Below are 22,612 nucleotides of genomic sequence, written 5' to 3'. Positions count from 1 at the left end.
TTATTACTCAAACAGTCAGGCAGGCAAACGACAGGTCAAGGGCAGGCAGAAGTCAGTAGTCCAGAGCAGAGTCCGAAAGGTACAGAACGTCAGGCAGGCTCAGGGTCAGGGCAGGCAGAGGTCAGTATTCCAAGGTGGTATGGCAAGGCACAGAATGACAGGCAGGCTCAGGGCAGGCAGAATGGTCAAAATCCGGGAAAGCTAGTAAACAGGAACTAGAGACAGACAGGAGCAAGGGAAAAACACTGCTAAGCTTGACGAAACAAAACAAACTGGCAACAGACAAACAGAGAACACAGGTATAAGTACACTGGGGATAATGGGGAAAATGGGCGACACCTGGAGGGGGGTGGAGACAAACACAAAGACAGGTGAAACAGATCAGGGTGTGACACTTGGTGTACAGGGAGAATACCGTAGTACCGGCCCATGTTCTGAATTCTGTCGCTGTACATTTCAAAAGTGCTGAACAAATAGTTATATTTACTTTGTCTGTCCTAGCTCGCTCATTAATGTCTTAATCGAAATTACGGATTGCATCTTATATGCTCGTCATCCCCTTATTCCATAGTTTGTACATCTCAATTGTCAGTAGAAACCACATTCGTTTATGCAAGTCAGCCATATCAGCTATATTTTGAGGCTGAATGAACTGTTTCGCTGCCAGAGAAGGCTCCGGTGATAACCAGCTGTAGCAGTGGTAAGGATTCACTCCATGGTGCTGAAAAGAAAGCTCTGCTGTCGGGACATCTTTATGATTCACTACATGGTGCTGAAAAGAGAGCTCTGCTGTCAAGACAGCTTTATGTAGGCTTGAGAGTTTGTGGGCAACGTTTGTCACCGTTATAGTGCAATTAATGTATTGTTTAGTGTTGTGTTGTGGCTTTGCTGGCATGCATCTAAGAAAATTAAATAATTTGCTCCAACAAGATTTACATGCTAAAATCACCACTGCCCTGGGGCCTCATTTATTAACAGTGCATACATGTCTAACTAAATTCTGCCGTATGTGGAGATTCTAGGATTTGTGTGCGCCACAATTTATTGCGATGTATCTTTCGCACGCAACATTCAAGTGTGTTTTCATTGATTAATCAGAGCCATATTATATTTGTGACTATATATGGTAAATGTCCTCCACTCACCTTTTACGGTAACAACACCCTAATTTGCTGTATGATTTGGAAATGTAACGGAGTCATGTCCGTTTTTAAAAGAAAGCAGAATAGCAAATTTGATCACATTTCTGTAGAATTACGGCCAGAATGTTTTCATATTTTGCAGTGACTTTTTCAAACAAAACTCTATAGGGAGTACTTAACACTGGCTGCCCATTCTGCAAGATGTATTGTCTATTGAACAATTTTAAAGTAAATGCTGCCTACAGCCCATACAAGAGATTTAATTGATGTTTAATCATTTTTTATCAATACATGAATGTGTTTTGGTCTCATGCCTTGGTATAGGCTCTGAAATGAAATAATATATTTCGTCACGCTACTGTAGCCTGCTAATACTGTCGAGCATGTTTGACTATTGAAGGAGCGATGAATAAATGGTAGCCTAATATTTGTTGTGGAGCGGCAATAATTCATGTCATGTCAGAAAAGGAGAGACATCGAATATGATTATGATTTAGACATATATAATAAAAGTAAAATAAATATATAAAGTGACTGTCACGTCCTGACCAGTATAAGGGTTAGTTGTTATTGTAGTTTGGTCAGGACGTGGCAGAGGGTATTTGTTTTATGTGGTTCGGGGTGGTGTTTTTGTAGAAGTGTATTTGATTTATGTATTCCGGGGTTTTTGGGCACTGTTCTATGTTAATGTATTTCTATGTTTAGTCTAGTTAGTTGTATTTCTATGTTTAGGTTAATGGGGGTTGGACTCTCAATTGGAGGCAGGTGCTTTCTCGTTGCCTCTGATTGAGAGTCCTATATATGGGTAATTGTTTGGTTTAGTGTTTGTGGGAGATTGTTTCTTGTTTTGCGTATGTAAGCCTGACAAGACTGTTGTGTTGATCGTTAGTTCTTCGTTGTTTGTTATTTTGGTGTTCACTTTATTTTAAAATAAATCAAGATGAGCATCCACATTCCTGCTGCGTTTTGGTCCTCCATTCCAGACGACAACCGTGACAGTGACATGCTGCTATGTGATCTTCTTACCAACAGCAAATGCATCTGTTTTATCATTAGGACTACGTTTTAATGTTTTTATTAACCTACCATTATTATACACTGAACAAAAATATAAACACAACATGAAACAATTTCAAAGATTTGACTTGAGTTACAGTTCATATAAGTAAATCAGTCAATTGAAATAAATTGATTAGGCTCTAATCTGTGGATTTCACATGACTAGGCAGGGGCACAGCCATGGTTGTGCCAGGTAATGCATAGGCCCACCCACTTGGGAGCCAGGCCTACCCACTGGGGAGCCAGACCCAGCCAATCAGAAGTCATTTTCCCCACAAAAGGGCTTTATTACAGACAGAAATACCCCTCAGTTTTATCAGCTGTCCAGGGGGCTGGTTTCAGACGATCCCACAGGTGATGAAGCCGGATGTGGACGTCCTGGGCTGGCGTGGTTACACGTGGTCTGTGGTTGTGAGGTCAGTTGGATGTACTGTAAAATTCTCTAAAATGACGTTGGAGGCGGCTTATGGTAGAGAAATGATCATTACATTCTCTGGCAACAACTCTGTTGGACATTCCTGCAGTCAGCATGCCAATTGCACACTCCCTCAAAACCTGAGACATCGGTGGCATTGTGTTGTTTGACAAAAATGCACATTTTAGAGTGACCTTTTATTGTACCCAGCACAAGATGCACCTGTGCAATGAACATGCTGTTTAACCTCTACAGGATTGGTGTTCCTAAACTGGGACAGTTGTTGCTCAATATACGATAATGTAACTAGAATGACGTTGTAAACAACAGCCAAGACATGTCTTATATGGGCAGAAAGCTTAAGTGCTTGTTAATCTAACTGTAGTGCCCAATTTACAGTAGCTATTACAGCAAAATAATATCATGCTATTGTTTGAGGATAAAAAAAACTTATCACGGCAACTGGTTTGATACATTCATCTCTGAAGGTAAATAATGTATTTACATTCAGTAATCATGCTCTGATTTGTCCTCCTGAGCGTCCCAGAGATAAAACCTAGCATAGTTTTGTTTGATAAAATCAATTTTTATATTCAAATGTAATAACTGGGGTCTACAGTTTGACCCCACTGCTGTCTCTGGCTTCACACCCATCCCCACCCGGCCATCTAGATGTGTGAAGGTTAGCGTATTTTTTGTTGGGAAGCTAATGATCCATCATGTATGACATTCCTGGGAGTGTGTTTATTACCATAACATTGTTGTGTGTTCTCTATAGTTATGTACTCGAAAATGTATAAATTGACCAATTCGGCACATTTGGGCAAACTCCTGGCAGACTTGATACAAAATACTGTGTAGCGATGTAATTCTTCACAGTCTGAAACGTTGCACACACACTGCTGCCATCTTGTGGACAACATCTAAATTACACCTATAATCCTAACTCAATGTATGGCCTTTGTCTTGCATTTCAAAGATGACCGTTTTTTTGTTGTTGAAAACATGTTTTTTTGCTTGTATTATCTTTTACCAGATCTAATGTGTTATATTCTTCTACATTAATTTCACATTTCCACAAACGTCAGTGTTTCCCTTCAAATGGTATCAAGAATGTATCTGAGCTTCAGGCAGGTTTTCCTAACGTCACTCTGATTTCTTCTCACTTCTTCTCGCTCCTCTCTTTTTCTTTTTCAGTGCCTCACTCATTTCCCTTGCTGTCTCATACAGTGGTGTAAAGCTATCTATACTTTACTACTTATATTTTTGACAACTTTTACTTTTGACTTCACTACATTCCTAGAGAAAATTATATACTTTTTACTCCATACATTTTTCCTGACACCCAAAAGTACTCGTTACATTCTTAGCAGGACAGAATGTAACGGGTACTCACTCACCTATCAAGAGAACATCCCTGGTCATCCCTATAGCCTCTGATCTGGCAGACTTACTAAACATACATGCTATGTTTGTAAATTATGTCTGAGAGTTTGATTGTGCCCCTGGCTAACCGTATATTTAAAAACAAGAAAATGGAGCGGTCTGTTTTTCTTAATATAACAAATTTGAAGCAAGTTATACTTCTACTTTTGATAATTAAGTATATTTTAGCAATTACTTTTACTTTTGATACTTTAATATACTCAAAACCAAATACTTTTAGACTTTGACTTCAGTAGTATTTTACTGGGTGATTTTCACTTCTACTTGAGTAATTTTCTATTAAGATATCTTTACTTTTACTCAAGTATGACAACTGGGTACTTTTTTCACCACTGCTCTCACTTCTTTCTAACACATCTCAGTCTGTCTTCTCCATCTCCTCTCTCCCCCAACCGCTCCTTTTTGAACACACTTCTTCTCAGTTGTGTTCCAGCACCCCGCAGTTTCTTCCATGAATTCACCTCTCATTACAATTAAACATCAGCTCTAGGTGCTGCTCAGGGAAGCCCATGGGCATGAGGGTAACCTAGGCACTGCTCAGGGAAAGCCATGGGCGTGAGGGTACCCTAGGTGCTGCTCAGGGAAAGCCATGGGCATGAGGGTAACCTAGGCGCTGCTCAGGGAAAGCCATGGGCGTGAGGGTACCCTAGGTGCTGCTCAGGGAAAGCCATGGGCGTGAGGGTACCCTAGGTGCTGCTCAGGGAAAGCCATGGGCGTGAGGGTACCCTAGGTGCTGCTCAGGGAAAGCCATGGGCGTGAGGGTATCCTAGGTGCTGCTCAGGGAAAGCCATGGGCGTGAGGGTAACCTAGGCGCTGCTCAGGGAAAGCCATGGGCGTGAGGGTAACCTAGGTGCTGCTCAGGGAAAGCCATGGGCGTGAGGGTAACCTAGGCGCTGCTCAGGGAAAGCCATGGGCGTGAGGGTAACCTAGGTGCTGCTCAGGGAAGCCCATGGGCATGAGGGTAACCTAGGTGCTGCTCAGGGAAAGCCATGGGCGTGAGGGTAACCTAGGTACTGCTCAGGGAAATCCATGGGCATGAGGGTACCCTAGGTGCTGCTCAGGGAAAGCCATGGGCGTGAGGGTAACCTAGGTGCTGCTCAGGGAAAGCCATGGGCATGAGGGTACCCTAGGTGCTGCTCAGGGAAAGCCATGGGCGTGAGGGTACCCTAGGTGCTGCTCAGGGAAAGCCATGGGCGTGAGGGTAACCTAGGTGCTGCTCAGGGAAAGCCATGGGCGTGAGGGTAACCTAGGCGCTGCTCAGGGAAAGCCATGGGCGTGAGGGTAACCTAGGCGCTGCTCAGGGAAAGCCATGGGCGTGAGGGTAACCTAGGCGCTGCTCAGGGAAAGCCATGGGCGTGAGGGTAACCTAGGCGCTGCTCAGGGAAAGCCATGGGCGTGAGGGTACCCTAGGCGCTGCTCAGGGAAAGCCATGGGTGTGAGGGTAACCTAGGCGCTGCTCAGGGAAAGCCATGGGCATGAGGGTAACCTAGGTGCTGCTCAGGGAAAGCCATGGGTGTGGGGGTAACCTAGGCACTGCTCAGGGAAAGCCATGGGTGTGAGGGTAACCTAGGTTCAAAAGCTAATAGAGGCAATTAAATCACTTCCTCTAGCCCCTGTGGTTGGGAGAGAAGCATAACAACGATTTGAATGACTTATTCAATGCAATGTTTTCACAGTGTTATCTTTCTGGTGCTGAGAAGAATAAACGCTGCCATGGAATACAGAAGGGGAAAATACTAGGATTTTGAACCTGGGGTTGTGCTATAATAATTTTGATGCTCTGTTGGTCTGGCTAAGCTGGTGGAGTAGTCCAGTTCAGAAAGATTGAATCAGTCTGTTCAGAGAGCTGTACCTTTTTGTTTTGCTATTTCGAGCTACATTGCCTCAACTAATGACAATTCAGAGGCAATGGATCCACCTCCACCCATGTTACACACACACCTGACACTCGCTCCTCTCAAACCCCCCCCACACACACACACACACACACACACACACACACACACACACACACACACACACGTCCCAGTGTCGGCCAGAGAGCGAAAGAGAAGAGCTTCCATCTGCGTAATGACATCTCACGCTTGGTTAGGGATCTGCAGCTTTAATAGAGGCCTGGTGGTTGATGGATGGCACTGCAGCGGCACGCCACGCAACCCGCCTGACCTTCCCATCATTACGGGACGGCAGGGCCGACTGGACCGGCTCGAGCGCTGGCGAGCAAGCAGCTGCTGGCTTTAATGGGACCATTTGTCCCCCCCTCCACCTCATCCTCTCTCAGCCTTTTCTACTCCCCTGAACGGCTGATACTCCCCCTGCAGGCTTCTCTGGATGGCCTGAGTGCTGAAAGCTGCAGGAGCATGAAGGGTACACTATAGAAGGTTAATGTTGTATACAAAGTGTAGTTTATGGCATATTCAGAGAAAAAGACAACATTGGTACGGTATAAACACAGTTTAATTGATGGCTGCAGTTGCAAGCTGGCAGTACAACAAAGGCAAAATAATAAGCTGAACAGAACCTTGACCATCCAATATTGTAATTTTTTTAGAAATGAAATATTGTGACCCTGAAGTCCCTGTACAAATTCTGCACAAAGCACCGATCCCAATGTTAAGATTCAGGAACCTTGCCAGTCCAACTGCCTCAGACCCGAACAAACTCCCGCTCAAAATGTGTCCTCCATCTGTGATTTGGCCTGTGGGTGTCTGTGTAGATGTTTTATACAAGCCAGCAAGGGAAGATAAAACTTCAAGGCTGTTCTCTCTCTTTCCACAGGCACACACTGCAGATTTTCATCCCAAGCATCCTCTGTAGAGAAGAGAGACTTAAAATTGCCTCTATGCTGGCACAAGCAGATGCCATCCTCTCAGACTCCTCGTCAAGCCGTGGGATGAAAACCAGACACACTGACAGTTTACCAATGTGGTGTTTTCCTAGCTGGAGTGGCGAATACCCTACCTCTTAGCTAAACAATAGACCTCACATGCTCATATTATTCACAATCCATGACCACAGTGTTCAGACTGCAAATACTGTCTAAATGAGGGCTCATAATCATCGCTTTAGGGAGGGGTTTTATCAACTGAATCCTGTTACTTTTTATGGATCTCGTGTAATTAGATGGTAGAAAGTGAAGGCTTGCTGAAATTGATCAATATGTCTCATCTACTGTGAGCAAGAAACTGAGCTAAAACACCTTTCTGCAATATATTTTCTCAAATCGCTCCATATGATACCTGCATTTTTTAACGAGCTACAGGATGAGTTAGGAGAGTGTTCGTCTTCCTGAGCAGGTGTATTGTCGGGTAGGGAGGGGGTGGGCTGGAGGCAGCCTTTAGGAGAGGAGGAGCTGCAGAATACCGCAGTGCCAGCCGCTCACCTTGTCATGCCCCTCTGCGGGCACGGCTCACATGCAGACAGCAGGCTGGCCCTGCCCTTCCCCCTCTTCCAGCGGTGAATGTCTCTGGGAGTGAGCTGTCAGGCTCTGAGGTGCCCATGCTGGGCCTGACTACTGCCTACAGCCTAACAGGCTCTCATCCAGGGGCAGCATGCCAAGACTGGGCCTGGATGCCTGCTCTACCCAACCCTCACCAAACAGAGGGGAGGAAGAGGAGGAGGAGGAAGAAAGTGGGAGGAGAGAGGAATGGAGGAGAGGAGTTGGTTGCTGAGGAACGGGGATAGAGAGAGACAGCATGAGAGGAATGGACACAGAAACAGAGAGTGTGGGAGGGAGGAAGGGAGACTGAATGCCAGTAAAGAGAGAAAGAGAGAGAGAAAAAGTGGGAGAGGGACAGAGATCCTAATGAGGCTGATTAAGTAACCTCCTGTGGCACAGTTGGTAGAGAGATTCAGCAGCTCACACTTTTCAATGATTTTAGCTTCAAGCTTCTTTGCATGTCCATTTACTTTTTTTCTCTATTTTCCTTTCTGCTCCTCCTTATGAAGCATCCGTATCTCAAAAATATTTACCTCATATTCCCTTTATCCTGCCCCCTTATATCCCCACCTTCAATTAACGTCCAACAATGACTGCAGGTTAAAATACATTAGCTGGCCCTGCTGAGATGAGAAAAACAACCTTGTTGTTCGACTTCCTTTCGATTCAGGGAAAGAAAACAATACTGAGTGAGTATTTCTGACAGAATGTGTCTTTCTTTTAGCGGTGGTATCAAACGATTGCATTAGTTCTAAGGTGGGAGTTAGTTAGGATGAGCCAGACAGCTGTCATGGAAACAGATGCCAGTTCTGTTCCGAGGTGCCGCTTTGCTCCACAGAGGCGGCTGCCAACATTGTTTGATTGTGACTCCCTCTGCCTTTCACCAAGTGTGGCTTCCCTTGATGTTTCCCAGCACAAAGAGGGCCTGCTACTGCCACCAGTAACACACGCTGGATGGGTTGCACATGACAAGAGTCAGCTGCCGACACTCTGTGAACAGAGTCAGCACAAGATGTGGTAATGACTAGGACTCAGTCTACTCCTCGCCTGTATCTCAGACTGATAAATAGCATTCAATAGTTCTCCATTGCCACACACCCTGAGTACTTATTTATTATTTAGAAAAAAATAACAGATTGAAATTGATTATCTAGATAACCATAGGGCTATGCTATTTGGCAATATATTTCACTGTAGCAATCAACCCTCTGATAAAATACTATCTTCGAATCTAGACTTTATTGGGAGGTGGGAGTTACTCATGCAGTTAATTTACACAACACCCAGTACTCTTAATAAGAGTCACCAATGAGGAAGTCTCTTCCCACCTCCGCTGTGACTCTGACATCCATGCATCTGGCAAGGGAGACTACCAATTAGGGGACAAGAGCTTGTTAGCCACAAGAGCCAAATAGAAGAGTGGGTGTCAAACAGATGAATGCCTGAACAGCATATTTGCTGATGGGGGAAATGTATTGAGACAAAGCCCTAATGAGCTTCAGTCTGTTGGGGTGAAGCATTGTGACCCCTACCCACGCCGTCTTGCATTGATCTCTGACTGCAGCCGCAGTCTCTCCAACACCCAGCCCCAGGTAGGTGTTCACATCTCCAGATGAGCAGAGAGGGAGCCGTGGAGAGCCCGCCAGCGAAGGTCAGTGATGGGGTGCTCTGGTTTCCTACAATCACCAGCCTCAGAGGGGAAAGGCCATATGGGGATTTTTCTTTTCTCAACTGCAGCTAGAGCTGTCATTATTTTTTCTCACACACACGCGTATAGGTCCAGTGTCTAGACACCAGATTACGGAATGGATGAGACACCTACAGAAGACAAAGTACATCTGTCAAGAGCTGACTGAGCGAAGTTGAGATGGAATTGCGCACCAACTAGTCATAGAGTATCACCAAGATCAGTTAATGTCAGAGCAAACATGAATAGATAGGCTAATTGTTTCCATTTGTTTTAGAAGAGTGAAACAATGCCACCACTGGTTCTAGTGATAGGTTAGGGATGGAGATGGTCATGTCATTTGTAATTGATGAAATGTCAAACATTTCTCAGTGTTTTAGAATTAGTTGCTTATTATGTCCGATTCCGCCCCTCATCTCTGATTCTCTGCTGGGCGTGCAATATCAAGTGCGTCTATAGGCCATTTAGATGTTTCAATCAAATGATCAATACCATATAGGCACAGAGCAAAGTTATACAACTTTTATTTGTGCTGCCTAACCAATGGCGGTGCTGTGTAGGCAAATGGTGGTAGTTCAGGAGGAGAGTTAAAGGCTTCTTCTGAAAATAATGTTTTATTATGCCCAGTCCAAAATATGTTGCACAGAATAGTCTATACTATATCCTATGTTCTGTTCAGTGTGAGAAGGAGAGGGTGAATATGAGAAGGACCGGGGGTCAACTTTGATAGCTTGCAACTACAATAATTGATTTTTATTAAAAACAATACGTTTCTTGTCCATTATGAATTTATCAGTTATTGACCTCACAGTAAGCCAGATTCTAGTAACTTACATTGATTGTGGTGCTGAAATTTGAAGCAGTAACCACTGCACAATCAATCTGAAATGGACGGCTCGTGGTGCTGAAAGATTCAAGTAAGCGTAATTCATTTCAACGTCTTCATTTTAATGAGACTTTACTAACAACAAGAGGGTTTTGTGTTGGAGCCTATTTCTTCCTATTTCCCATTTTCATTTCAGAGAGCCGATTTTCTCCATGTCACCCTTATTATAAATAACGTTCACTCCCTTTTTCGCATTTGAGGAAGACCCATAATCATCGAGGTCACCCCAAAATGTCAGTCTTATATATTATCTTATAGCATGCAGCATTTCTCACACATGGATGATGGATTTCTATGGTTTATATGGGAGAAATCCTCTTTCCACAGAGTGAGGAATGTGATTAAGAGAGCCAGTTCTATTCTGAGGTATTGGATTTGTGTTCTGATAAATGATCTCGAGCTCTATCTACTGGCTGAACTGTATATTACACACCCTTGTTAAATAGGCAGAAAAAAAGACATCTGCAACTAGATTTCAATCCATTGGTGACAGATTTTCATGCGAATATTCTAAAATCCACATTAAGAAAATATGCTCATTTTCCCACCAGTGGTGTTTCCACCAAACAGACTTGTTGTGGATAAAAATCTTTGTGTGATGACATGGAAGCACAGGAAGTTTTCATGTAGGGCCTACCTTCCCGAATAAAAATGTTCAATGCAGTGGCGATTTCAGCATGTAAATCTTGATGGTGCAAACTCCCCCCAACAAATGTAGACCCCAGCAAATCCACTACACAACACTAAACAATGCATTCATCGCACTCTAACAATGACAAACAGTGCCCACAAACTGTTAGGGCCTACATAAAGCTGTCCCAATAGCAGAGCCCTCTGTTCAGCACCATGGAGTGAATCTTTGCCACTACGGCAGCGAAACAGTTCAGCCTCATTTACTGCCTTTTTAAAAAACATAGCTGACACGGCTGACTTGCTTAAACAAATGTGGTTTCTACTGACAATTAAGATGTACAAACTATGGCATAAGGGGACGATGAGCGGATAAAAGGCAGTCCTTAAATACGATTGAGACATTAATGAGCGAGCTAGGACGGGCACAGCCAATATAAGTATTTGTTCAGCACTTTTGAAATGTACAGCGACAGAATTCAGAACATGGGCCATTTTTACAGGAATCTCCCTGTGTAACAGTGTAGGTTCCGTCCCTCTCTTCGCCCCAACCCGGGCTCGAACCAGGGACCCTTGCACACATCAACAACTGACACCCCACGAAGCATCGTTACCCATCGCGCCACAAAAGCCGCGGCCCTTGCAACGCAAGGGGAAACCCTACTTCAAGTCTCAGAGCGAGTGACGTCACTGATTGAAATGCTATTAGCGCGCACCACCGCTAACTAACTAGCCATTTCACATCGGTTACACCTGTACACCAAGTCAGAAATGGAGGATGAATAAAGTGGGTATATAAGCAGACAATGAAAGCTCTTACAATATTAAATTATTACATTTCTCTAAAACAGGCCATAGGCTACATGTCCACCACCAAGTCAGAACAGTAGGCTAAATTGAGGGGGAAAGGGACTAAATTATTAGGGTGAGGCACATGGGCCACTAACAGTTTACTACACAACATACACTTAGTATTACTTTCTTATCTACAGTATACATATCTCCCTGGCATATTAAAGCAGAATACAAGACATTTTTGGACTCACCTTGTTGTGCTGTGCTCTCTTGAACAGGAAGGTGGAGCGACGGTCCTTCTCGTGGGCAAATTTTGTCATCAAACTTTATCAAAGTCTGGCATTCTCTGGATTTATGGTGATTTCAAGACAATGGGAACTCTGGGAAAAAAACAAGGGAGAATCATGATGACGTCAGTGATCTTCAGGTAGGAGCTCTAGAAAGAGGCCCGAGTTCCTGACTTGGAATTGTGAGTTGGATGACCGCTCAAAACGTATTTTCCCAGTCGGAGCTTGTTTTTTTCCCCCGAGACCCCAGTTGTCTGAACTCACAAAAGTCTGAGATTTCTAAGTTCAGAGTTTCCAGTTGTTTTGAATGCGGTAGAAGTCATGCCCATGGTGTTGAATGTTGATCCTTTTAAGCTTGGAAAAGAGACCCTTAAACCTTGGACCACACACCCACTCCACTGTTTAGCAGGCTAGTGATTGCTTTGCAACACTTGCAGTTACCCACTGATTCCTTCTAAACCACTCAGTTGAATTTATGATTTCCTACTTGTGTAATGTTTATGTCATATGGCCAATGAGCACTGATATGTTTTATCTATAATTACTCTTCATATGACAAGGATTGAAAAGGATTTGAAAGTAGATTATCAACTTGATTCATGATGACTGCTTGTCTGGCTTGATGTTGACATGACCAGTCCAATCAAAGCTAAGGTAGATATAACATGATTTGACGTAATTTTATCTGTGGCCAATGACCTTGAGTCTTCTTGGATTGGCACTTCTAATGTAACTCTATGGCAGCACCCATGGGGCTTGAAATAGAGCTCTCCCTGTAGATTTTGCGGTGAAATAGTGTCCCCATGAGTGACAGAACACTGAGCCAATCATGGCGCAACTAGAGAACATTACCAACCCCCACGCTCCATATTTTCCGCTGGCTGCCCCACCACCACAGAAACACAGAGCTTGGCTGAAACACCTGCATTTTGGAGCTGCCTTACTCAAGAAAGCAAAAAAGAGACTGTTTGTATGCTGCTTTATTAACTCAATTATGTAAAAAATTACATTGTTTGCAAACTGATATGTGACACATATTAATGCTGAAACAACATGCAAAACAGGCAACCATTTTTTATAAAAAAGATTTGCTACACAGGTGGGGCTCAAAACAGGTGGGGCTCAACCCCACCTGCCCTGGAAGACGGGTCTGCTTCCTATAGAATAAAAACCTGAAGTTCAATTTGTTTCCATCGCATTTTCTACTCTACCGATAGTTGTCACAAACTGTTGCATGTAAAAAAAAAAACGTGTTTCCTGATCTCTCAGATATAGAACAGACACTTCGGAACAAACTTCCTTTAGATTTTTTTTTTGGGGGGGGACTATCTGTTGTTCCATGTAGTGAATCTGTTATTCAATACGTTTGTATGGGCTAATACACAAAAAATGATTTGTTTCAACTTATTATTTCCAGTGATCTAGTTGCGTAGCCCTTTTCAAGCTCAGTTTACTTTACATTTCACGTTATCCTAGCTTTTAATACATTTATTTTGACTAACAATAGACGGTTAATTTGACATTTGTTAATTCTTAATTTAATATTATTTGAATCAACTTAAACCTTTGTTATGTTAACAATAAATGTGGAGTTCTAATAACTAAAGCTACATTATTGTTGACAAATAAAAGACAGTTAAGTCCACTGCTTCATTTTTCAGTGTAACTTACTATTCTCATTTGAATCAACTTAAACATTTATTAACTCAACATTTATTGTTGACGAATAAAAAACATTTAAGTCCACATCATGTCAGTATAACCGACCATTTTTAGTTGAATTAATTTCACATTTTTGTTAAGTCAACTTTCAATTAAGTTATTGTAACTAGTAATACAGCTTTCATAACAAAATGGTCTAAGCAAGGATAACGTGACATGTTAAGTGCTCTGAGCTTGAAAAAGGCCACGCAACTAGATGACTGGAAATAACAAGTTGAAACAACCTTACAGCTAGAGTTATCTGAACTAAAGTCAGTTACTTCAATTTAGAAAAGAGTTAACCATTTGCCATTATAACTTACTATTCTGAGTTGAATCTTTTTCCAATTTTGTTGTCAACTTTTATTAAAGTTATCATAACTAGTAACACAGTTATGATAACTACATTTAAAGTCTACATAACAAAATTGTCTAAGCTAGGATAAGGTGACATGTAACGTACTCTGAGCTTGAACAAGGCCATGTAACTAGATAACTGGAAATAATAAGTTGAAACAACATTAAAGTGTGAGTTATCTGATCTAAAGACACATTTAAAAGAGTTAACTTAAGTCAAGCCTATTTCATATTGAGTTATTGTAACACAGAGTGCTCAACCTGTTTGGCTGGTGGTGCTACACTGTGGCTACGAGCAAGTCAAGCAGCCCACACAAATAAATAACTATACTATTAATGACATAACATACAAGCTTGCCACAGGCTGCAAGTTGAGAACCACTATTCAAACGCAACAAAATGACTGACTAATTAAACATGTCGACATAATATAACCCAGTTCAACGATGTTCAGACTTAGTAAAGCTTATCTCCATTTCAAAATGACTTTATATTTACAATAATTGATTTACCATCAAGAGTACATTGAAATCAGTTAATTCCATCTAGCTTGTAATGACAACAAAATAGTCCTATCGTGTATTTCAGAACATTTATTAATCTATGTATTAACAAACAAATACATTTGCAACAATGTATTGTTCCCTAGAATGCATTTTGATTGTCATCAGTATTTTTTTTTAACAATGTATATTTTTAGATGCATGTCTTCAGGTACATTTAAACGAGTAGCCAAATTCTGCAGTCACTAATTGGTCTTTTAATCAATATCAGCTAAGAATTTTGTTTTCAAATGAGAAATATTTTGTCAAAAAAATAAATAAATGATTCTACTGTCCAATAAACCCATACACATTTGTAAATGGTACCACTGAAACACGGTTTTATGGAACGGTAAAAAAAAAAAATCCAACTGAGCAAAGACAACCTTCAGAATGGTTTCTAAGCCAAGTTGGTGTTGAGTGTGAAAAATTATAACATGCTGTAAACATTTTCAGAATGCACTGTAGTTAATGGGAAGAGATGATAGCAAATCAATGGTCTCTAACAAAAGACAGTTGTAGTTTGTAGACTGAAGGTCACACGTAAAAATAGGATAACTTAAGTCTTCCCAAAACTGAGATTTGTAAGATTTAGGCAAATAACAGCATCGTTGTCCGAGGAATTAACTCAACTATTGCCAGTAAAACAAAAACACACCAATTAGATGTCTTAACAAAGAAGACGGTTCTTCAGCCCATGTACTTTTGCTGTACAGTTTTCTGCACCAATCTTCAACAATATTTTCTGAACTACCTCAAAAGTATTCCTCAAACATTTTGGGTAATCCATGTTCAGATAATTAAGAAGCCCAATCAAAGTGGCAAAGGCATTTGGAACATTGTGAAGCTCATGTATGATCACCTGCTCTTCTATCACAAGGGCAACGTCCACATTGTCAGCTGGCATTGGGTCATCTGCTGCAGCTCCATCCACAACGACAAGGAAGGCCAACGTCCACACTGTCAACTGGCATTGGGTCATCTGCTGCAGCTCCTTCCACAACGACAAGTATACCGATTTTCACTCAGTGGGTGACTTCCCGTGAAAAACAGAACAAAAATAGGCAAAGATTAGAGGCATTGCCCTACAGAACATCCTCCAATAGAATTTTTCTGCGAAACTCTCTGCAAATATACTGTTGCATATTGATGCAGGCAAGTGGGGTGGCAAGTAGCCTAGTGGTCAAGAGCATGGCGCCAGTAAACAAGCATGGTCCTTAGCACGTCAGTCAACCATGATTGCTCCCAGGTCTAGATCGAATGGGTTCTTAGTTGAGGTAAAACGTCTGTTCTTTTCCTATTTGCAAAAAACAATTGATTGTCCGCTATAGCGCCGCAAAAGCCCATGGTCATCCAACACTGAAAATGAGGGGGAAAACCACGTAAAGCCTCATCTATCATTCAGTGCTGTTTTGACAATCAGCTCTTTCTACAACATTCATTATATTAAAGGTGCACTGTGTAGAATTCCACCTCTACTACTTTCCTTTTAAATGACCAGCTTACAAAAGCTGTAAAAACTACATTTCTAGATATTAAAAAAATATAAAAAAGTTATTTAGATAGGACAATGACTCCCTACAATATGGAATTCATTTGTTACACAGAAGCACAGCCTAAAATGCTACGTTTATATTGAAGACGGACCGGCGTGAGCCCACTGACGAACAATGTAGAAGCAAAACTGATTGGAATTCCTGTTCAAATGGCAAAATCAGCACTGCGTGTCCTATCAAAATCTTTTTCTTTTTTTTAATAACAAGAAATACCATTTTTAAAGCTTTTGTATAGAATTTGGAATTCCTCACAGTGCCACTTTAACTCTGTTAATTGTCTAACAATAGGGGATTGGACATGTCACTAAGGACACTGCAGTATTGTGTGCTGCCATACACCAGGGATGTGTGATACGTTCAAATATGCTAAGACTTGAACATACATACATTTCACAACCGTCGACAACTGCTATCAATAGTTGCTTACATGGTAGTTAGGTATTATCACCCAAACCTAGTATTGTGTTTAATGTTTGGTCCTGATTTCTGCTTTGCAGTCCAAGATAAAGATTGTTTCTTCTGGACAAAAAGCAGGCTAAATCACTATTCTCAACTGAATGAATAGCAAGGGAGAAAGGTTGAGTAAAAGTAAAACAACTAAAACATTGCTAAAAGAGAGGTCATTATATAGTGTAGTTGGTTCACATTTGATTTAGCCTGTGTGTTATAATCACTTCAGATGGCGACAGACATTCAACTTAACTCCATTGAATGTTACAATGCATCATTAATTCATAGGAAATTTCACTCCTGGGAGAAAGCATAAAGTTATGTTGTAGGGTTGTATACCTCACGTCTTCAAAAAATTGGTAGGGTCTTCTCGCAGGAAGTCTGGCAAGCCTCGGAGCACAGCACACTCTACCTTTGATTGGAACTCTAACAACAAATGCACAATTGACTGTTTTACGACATTGTTAATGTGGTTGTCAACGATAAGGTCTCATCCCCAATATTGATGTGTATTTAAAAAAGTAGCAATTATCAATACACCATAACGTAGGTAATAACTGTACAGAAGACTTTAATGTCAATATTATGGAACATACGTCTTTGTCAAGACTGTCCATAAGGTGTTTTAGCTCCATCCCTCCACCACTCTTGGCCCGGGAGAATTCAAGGAGCTTAGAAAGATGACTGTCCAGGCCTTCATAAAATGTCTTCTTGAGGTCCACAGACACCAGTCTCATGAACTCCAGAGCAACCTGTTTGAAAAGCATAACATACCAGGGAAGGAATTTTAGGGATAAGGGGGTGCCTAATCTGCCAGTGCACCAAAACAAATCATCCAGGGCACAAAGGCCATCAAGCAAAATAGACATTGCATTGCTACAAAACAACAAAAAAGCACTTGTTAAAAAACCTTAAGCATTTAATGTAGGAAAGTGATTAAAATGATCCGCTGCCACTTTCAGACCAAAGGGTAACCATGGAAATGGAGCTACAGTACTTATACTGATTTGAGGGAAATATATCTTGATTTTGCAGTTTAAACTGAAACTAACACAAAAAAACCCGGAAGCATGTGATTGAAATATACATAGCCAAGAAACATGAAAACTAGCTAAGTCTCAGTTGGGATAATTTAAAATGTATCTATGACAGCCTGTGACTGCCTCTGCGCTCAATGTTGAATAAAGTTAAGGGATTCAGAGTCAAGCTATGAAACTAAGTGACAGAAATACTTTGAAAACAACAATGGTTTATAGCCATAATTGACTTCAGAAAATGTGAGTGAAAGGCTTACACTGTATAGAGCCCTGCATTAGTGTGACCTATAAACAGTTCAAGAGTTATGATTTTTACACCCAGCCTAAGAGCACTACTGTCAGGGCTTTCAGAAGGATCGGACCAATACGCAGCGTGATCGTAGTTCCACATCTTTTATTCAGTCGTGAAACGAATGCAATAAACAATAAACTTGAAATGCAAAACAAGAAAGCCGTGACGCAGAGCAGGCATACACTACTCACAAAATGAATCACCCACAAACACCAGTGGGACAAACATCAACTTAAATATGGCCTCCAATTAGAGACAATGATAACCAGCTGCCTCTTATTGGAGGTCATGCCAAACAAAAACGAATCTACAAATACAAAACTAGAAACTAAACATAGAAATACAAAAACGGACAAACACCCCCTGTCACGCCCTGACCTACTCTACCATAGAAAATAACAACTTACTATGGTCAGGACGTGACAACTACAGATAAAAGGAATACATTTTTGGAAAGCGCATCACATTAATAACTTGTGTAGTTCCTTGTGTCCTCTAATCACCAACTCAAAATGCACAAAAATCTGAAGGGAGACAAGCTCTTGAGGTATGAGAAACGGTATATTATTAATTTCAACAATCACAGAAAATCTTATTGGACCTTTTGCAGATTTTAAATAAGCACTTACTTATGTCTGAACAGCACTGGCCATCTAAATTTTATGTCAATCACAAGGGGCTCAGCTTCCACAATCTCCTTTCTTCTTAATGAGAAAGTAGTGATCATTGCTGCATCAACAGTTACCCAGTCAGGACTTATTTTCTGAATCTCTCCTTGCATATAATCCTTATTGTTGAAATGACTTCTCAAATGAGAAAGTACTGCTTAACATTACAGGGCTCAGAAAAATTACAGAGGTCACATTTTATACAAGCAGTAAGTGTTTCATGAACATTTCTTCGGTGTTGAGTCAAATGCTTCTTGAGTGCTATTTCTGATGGACAGTCTTGATGGATACATGGTAATGGACAGGTTCTTGCATAATGACCATGCTTCAATTTGTAATGTCTAATAAGGATGCGTTGATTGGATAAGTGCAATAAGTGCTGTCTAGGTAAACCTGTTTACTAACTTCAAAATTCATTTTTATAACATGGTTTGTTTAACATAACATCTCATTACTCTCCCTCTAGTGGTGTGAGGGCTGTGCTTTGGCAAAGTGGGTGGGGTTATATCCTGCCTATTTGGCCCTGTCCGGGGGTATCATCGGATGGGGCCACACAGTGTCTCCTGACCCCCCCTGTCTCAGCCTCCAGTACTTATGCTGCAGTAGTTTATGTGTCGGGGGGCTAGGGTCAGTCTGTTATATCTGGAGTATTTCTCCTGTCTTATCCGATGTCCTGTGTGAATTTAAGTATGCTCTCTCTAATTCTCTCTTTCTCTCTCTCGGAGGACCTGAGCCCTAGGACCATGCCTCACGACTACCTGGCATGATGACTCCTTGTTGTCCCCAGTCCACCTGGCCGTGCTACTGCTCCAGTTTCAACTGTTCTGCCTGCGGCTATGGAACCCTGACCTGTTCACTGTGATTACTATTATTTGACCATGCTGGTCATTTATGAACATTTGAACATCTTGGCCATGTTCTGTTATAAACTCCGCCCGGCACAGCCAGAAGAGGACTGGCCACCCCTCACAGCCTGGTTCCTCTCTAGGTTTCTTCCTAGGTTTTGGCCTTTCTAGGGAGTTTTTCCTAGGGAGTTTTTCCTAGCCACCTGCTGTTTGGGGTTTTAGGCTGGGTTTCTGTTCAGCAATTTGATTTATCAGCTGATGTAAGAAGGGCTATATAAATACATTTGATGATTACACCCAAACTAACAATTGTAAAATAACAAAATATATGCTAACATTACTACTTGCAAGATTAGGCTAATTAATCATTAGGATATTCTTAGCTAAGTTTTAAATCATATATTTTTGGGAAAAAGATGGGTTTAACACCAAATACTAATTAGAAGCATGGCTAGCAAACGTCTTTCCTTTGTACTTTTATGCAGATTATCAAACTACTTCCAAGCTAGCCAACAAGCAGCTTTTATCAGCACATGTGCAATTGCACTATCTAGCACCATGCTAACTAAACCCACTTTAAATTAAACAGCACATGTGCAAATTCGGTGTCCTAACGGTCCTAACAGCATGATAACAGCAAGCTTAACTAAATGTTACTACAGTACACGTAGCAGAATTGCACAGGTAATCTGATTTAAACTGATATAGTAAAATAATATTTGCCAAACGTAGCCACATATCTATTTTTCTTTCTTAATTTAACCAAATTAACATTTTAACATGGAGCGTGTGCGGTGCTAAGCAGCAAGCTAGCATGTAACATAGTGGCTAATGTCCTTGCTATTCTTGTGCTGAAAGGTTATCATTGTTTTTTTATTAAGGGCACTTGTTAACTTACCCAATAATTATTTATACCGTGTAGGTTACCAAGTAGATAAATAACATGAAAGTGATTGTATTGTTTTAAATGAGATACTCACATTTGCCAAGCTTTTCACTCCAGCTTAGAAAGCTGCTAAATGCAGTAGAATAGTTGCCGAAGCATGGTCTTGATCAAGCCACTCCTGAAATGAAGCCGCCGCCTATAAATTAACACTGCGTTCTAAAATAAATTGTGCTAGTATGACAAGGCTTAAGTAAATAAAAAAATATGTTAGATTCTAAACATTATACACTTTTGTTTAAGAATTAATTGATTACTAGAATTACAAGGAGCAAGTGCTAAACCAAATTAAGTTTGATCTATATCCCCTATCAATGGCAAACAAGGAGCAAACTCTACACAAATATCACACAATGGGACCGGTAATCTGATGCAATCCGAATGTTTTTTTTGTAGTTAATCTATTTTATAACCAATTGCAATATTACACATTTTACTTTCACTACATTGGCCTCACAAAACACGAAAAGCTTAGGCCCAAAATTAGGATCACTAATACATGTGAATGCATAGTGAAATAGTATATGTAAATCATTCTCCTACAGTTTAGTCAGTTAGCAGACACTCTTTTCCAGAGAAACTTACAGTTAGTCTTACTGGAATAAGCAATAGGCCTACTTGCTAAGCAAGCAGCTTGGCATAGTTACACATGACCTTCATGCAGTAAAAACCTGTAACCCTCAGCTAACACAATATGAACCCATAGCCCATACAATTGACACAGTTCATGCTATGTGGCTCCATATTCTTTAACATTTGCTGCATTGGTGTCAGAAATTAGAAAATGAGATATTGCATGTGACCTTTTCCCTCACAGACAAAACAAGAATTTATTGGCTGCATGGAACACGGGGGGAAGTCACTCCAGCAAAGTTGCACCAATCAAATTCCATTTAATAGAAAACAGATCAACAAAATTACAATTGTGACAATTGTTAGCACCCCATAGGGATTCTTACTTATGAAAAAAGGAGCTGTATTGTGGCCTTCCATGGCTCCTTTAATTTGGGTATAAAAATAAGTTAACACACATGGAATATGCATTTTTCATCAATCACAATGTGGAAAAGCAAAAACACTCACAAACTCAAAAAGAAAATAATGGTTTCCACTACTAAACAATAGGTACACCATTAGGGAAATAATTAATAAGTTCAAACCCAGACTCAAATCCACACAACAGTACATGTGCACTGGAGGCATTTGCACAGACCACTGATTTGACTTAAAAGTTAAATGAACACATAGGTCTCAGACAATTTAACTTAATTTTGTAAGTTAAGTTAATGTACAGATTTGTAGTTATCCTGACTTGACATTTAACGTCAAGACAACTGTTGTATTCATTTAGTTAATTTGACTTATTGGATCTAATTTGAAAGTTGAGGGAACACATAGTTCATAGCTGATTCAACTTGATTTTATAAGTTAAGACAATGTAATGACTTGTAGTTAATATAACATGCCATTTTTTTGTCAACACAGCTAGGATCTTGTTTTAGTTTATTTGACTAATTAGTTCTGATTTGAAAGCTGACTGAACAAATTGTTCTTAGATGATTGAAATTGGTTTTGTAAGTTAAGACAGTGTAATTAATTGTAGTTATCAAATCTTGAAATGTTTAGTAAACACAACTGTTATCTTGGTGTTGTTGATTTGACTTCTTGGTTCTGAATTTAAAGTTAAATTAACACACAGGTCTTAGCTGATTTAACTTAATTTTGTAAGTAAAGTTCATGTCAAGATTTGTAGTTATCCTAACTTGACATTTAAAGTCCAAACAACTGTTGTCTTTATTTAGTTAATTTGACCTATTGGATCTAATTTGAAAGTTGAGGGAAGAGATAGTTCATAGCTGATTCAACTTGATTTTATAAGTTAAGACAATGTAATGACTTGTAGTTAATATAATATGTCATTTTTTGTCAACACAACTGGGATCTTGTTTTAGTTTATTTGACTTATTAGTTCTGATTTGAAAGTTGACTGAGAAAATTGTTATTTGCTACCTGAACTTGATTTTTTATGTTTACAGCTTTTATTGATTTGAAGTCAACTTAACTTAACATGATTTGTCAAATCAACACATTTTGCACAGTTAGTTTACTTGAATAGATGAAATAAGTTATTTTGACTTAATCCCCCAAACTTTTTTCTACAGTGTAGTAGTGAGGCAAAAAAAATGTCAGCAAATTATTTTTTTAAATATATTTTGATACTTCAAGGGGTCAGTTCAAAATCAAATAGCTAAATGATCCTTGGTATTACCTTCTTAAAACACTTCTCATTGCTTAGTAGAACCCCGCCCCCATCTAAATGAAAATGATACAAACCTAAAAAGTAACTTCTATTGCCATTGCCAACTATGTAAAAAGTACAAATAGCCTACATAAAGCGAAAAAAATAAAACCTTGCAGCCTGCAGGTAGAAAATA

General features: G+C 40.5%; 1 long non-coding RNA gene across 1 annotated transcript; it reads right to left on the bottom strand.

The window, feature by feature from the left end:
- Positions 1-16,711: 16,711 nt before the first annotated feature.
- On the bottom strand, positions 16,712-20,510 carry LOC106608108 (uncharacterized). Its single transcript, XR_006770328.1, has 3 exons — positions 20,215-20,510; positions 16,989-17,144; positions 16,712-16,818 (listed from the first exon to the last, which is right to left on the bottom strand). It is a non-coding gene; the product is annotated as an uncharacterized lncRNA (long non-coding RNA).
- Between the last annotated feature and the right edge of the window lie 2,102 nt (positions 20,511-22,612).

Source organism: Salmo salar, chromosome ssa06 (assembly GCF_905237065.1).
Source record: "Salmo salar chromosome ssa06, Ssal_v3.1, whole genome shotgun sequence".
Classification (NCBI taxonomy): Eukaryota; Metazoa; Chordata; class Actinopteri; order Salmoniformes; family Salmonidae; genus Salmo; species Salmo salar.
Note: the sequence above shows the minus strand (reverse complement) of the source record. Positions and strands in the feature narration are given on the sequence as shown.